This window comes from Zea mays, chromosome 5 (genome assembly GCF_902167145.1).
Source record: "Zea mays cultivar B73 chromosome 5, Zm-B73-REFERENCE-NAM-5.0, whole genome shotgun sequence".
Classification (NCBI taxonomy): domain Eukaryota; kingdom Viridiplantae; phylum Streptophyta; class Magnoliopsida; order Poales; family Poaceae; genus Zea; species Zea mays.
This window is the reverse complement of record NC_050100.1, coordinates 205,923,674-205,926,428: the sequence shown is the minus strand read 5'-3', so window position 1 is coordinate 205,926,428 and position 2,755 is coordinate 205,923,674.

The following is a 2,755-nucleotide window of genomic DNA, read 5'->3' as shown; positions in this document are numbered from 1 at the left end:
AGCACTTGCCGTGAGATGATTGACAACCTTAGAAATGAAAATGCTAGTTTAAATGCTAAGGTTGACTCTCATGTTTGTAATGTTTCAATTCCCAATCCTAGAGATAATAATGATGATTTGCTTGCTAGGATTGAAGAATTAAACATTTCTCTTGCTAGCCTTAGATTAGAGAATGAAAACTTGATTGCTAAGGCTAAAGATTTTGATGTTTGCAAAGTTACAATTGCCGATCTTAGAGATAAGAATGATATACTTCGTGCTAAGATTGTAGAACTTAATTCTTGCAAACCGTCTACATCTACCATTGAGCATATCACTATTTGTACTAGATGTAGAAATATTGATATTGATGCTATTCATGATCATATGGCTTTAATTAAACAACAAAATGATCATATAGCAAAACTAGATGCCAAAATTGCCGAGCACAACTTGGAAAATGAAAAATTTAAATTTGCTCGTAGCATGCTTTATAATGGGAGACGCCCAGGCATTAAGGATGGCATTGGCTTCCAAAGGGGAGACAATGTCAAAATTAGTGCCCCTCCTAAGAGATTGTCCAACTTTGTTAAGGGCAAGGCTCCCATGCCTCAGGATAACGAGGGTTACATTTTGTACCCTGCCGGTTATCCCGAGAACAAAATTAGGAAAATTCATTCTAGGAAGTCTCACTCTGGCTCTAATCATGCTTTTATGTATAAGAGTGAGACATCTAGTTCTAGGCAACCAACCCATGCCAAGTTGCCTAAGAAGAAAATTCCAAATGCATCAAATGAACATACCATTTCATTTAAGACTTTTGATGCATCCTATGTTTTGACTAACAAATCCGGCAAAGTCGTTGCCAAGTTTGTTGGGGGCAAACACAAGGGGTCCAAGACCTGTGTTTGGGTACCCAAAGTTCTTGTTTCTAATGCCAAAGGACCCAAAACAGTTTGGGTACCTAAAGTCAAGAACTAAATTTGTTTTGTAGGTTTATGCATCCGGAGGCTCAAGTTGGATACTAGATAGCGGGTGCACAAACCACATGACCGGGGAGAAAAGGATGTTCTCCTCATATGAGAAAAACCAAGATCCCCAAAGAGCAATCACATTCGGGGATGGAAATCAAGGTTTGGTCAAAGGTTTGGGTAAAATTGCTATATCTCCTGACCATTCCATTTCCAATGTTTTTCTCGTTGATTCTTTAGATTACAATTTGCTTTCTGTATCTCAATTATGTCAAATGGGCTACAACTGTCTTTTCACTGATATAGGTGTCACTGTCTTTAGAAGAAGTGATGATTCAATAGCATTTAAGGGAGTGTTAGAGGGTCAGCTATACTTGGTAGACTTTGATAGAGCTGAACTCGACACTTGCTTAATTGCTAAGACTAACATGGGCTGGCTCTGGCATCGCCGACTAGCACATGTTGGGATGAAGAATCTTCATAAGCTTCTAAAGGGAGAACACATTTTGGGACTAACAAATGTTCATTTTGAGAAGGACAGGATTTGTAGTGCATGCCAAGCAGGAAAGCAAGTTGGCTCTCATCATCCACATAAGAACATAATGACGACCGACAGGCCACTGGAGCTCCTACACATGGATCTTTTCGGCCCGATTGCCTACATAAGCATCGGCGGGAGTAAGTACTGTCTAGTTATTGTGGATGATTATTCTCGCTTCACTTGGGTATTCTTTTTACAGGAAAAATCTCAAACCCAAGAGACCTTAAAGGGATTCTTGAGACGGGCTCAAAATGAGTTCAGCTTAAGGATCAAGAAAATAAGAAGCGACAACGGGACGGAGTTCAAGAACTCTCAAATTGAAGGCTTTCTTGAGGAGGAGGGCATCAAGCATGAGTTTTCTTCTCCCTACACGCCACAACAAAATGGTGTAGTGGAGAGGAAGAATAGAACTCTATTGGACATGGCAAGAACCATGCTTGATGAGTACAAGACACCGGACCGGTTTTGGGCCGAAGCGGTCAACACCGCCTGCTACGCCATCAACCGGTTATATCTTCACCGAATCCTCAAGAAGACATCATATGAACTCCTAACCGGTAAAAAGCCCAACATTTCATACTTTAGAGTTTTTGGTAGCAAATGCTTTATTCTTGTTAAAAGAGGTAGAAAATCTAAATTTGCTCCCAAAACTGTAGAAGGTTTTTTACTTGGTTATGACTCAAACACAAGGGCATATAGGGTCTTTAACAAGTCCACTGGACTAGTTGAAGTCTCATGTGACGTTGTGTTTGATGAAACTAACGGCTCTCAAGTAGAGCAAGTTGATCTTGATGAGATAGGTAATGAAGAGGCTCCATGCATAGCGCTAAGGAACATGTTCATTGGGGATGTGTGTCCTAAGGAATCCGAAAAGCCTCCAAGTGCACAAGATCAACCATCCTCCTCCACGCAAGCATCTCCACCAACTCAAAATGAGGATGAGACTCAAGTTGATGAAGGGCAAAATCAAGAAGATGAGCCACCTCAAGATGATGGCAATGATCAAGGGGGAGATGCAAATGATCAAGAAAAGGAGGATGAGGAAGAACCAAGGCCGCCACACCCAAGAGTCCACCAAGCAATCCAACGAGATCACCCCGTCGACACCATCCTCGGCGACATTCATAAGGGGGTAACCACCAGATCTCGTGTTGCTCATTTTTGTGAACATTACTCTTTTGTTTCCTCTATTGAGCCACACAGGGTAGAGGAAGCACTTCAAGATTCGGATTGGGTGGTGGCGATGCAAGAGGAGCTCAACAAC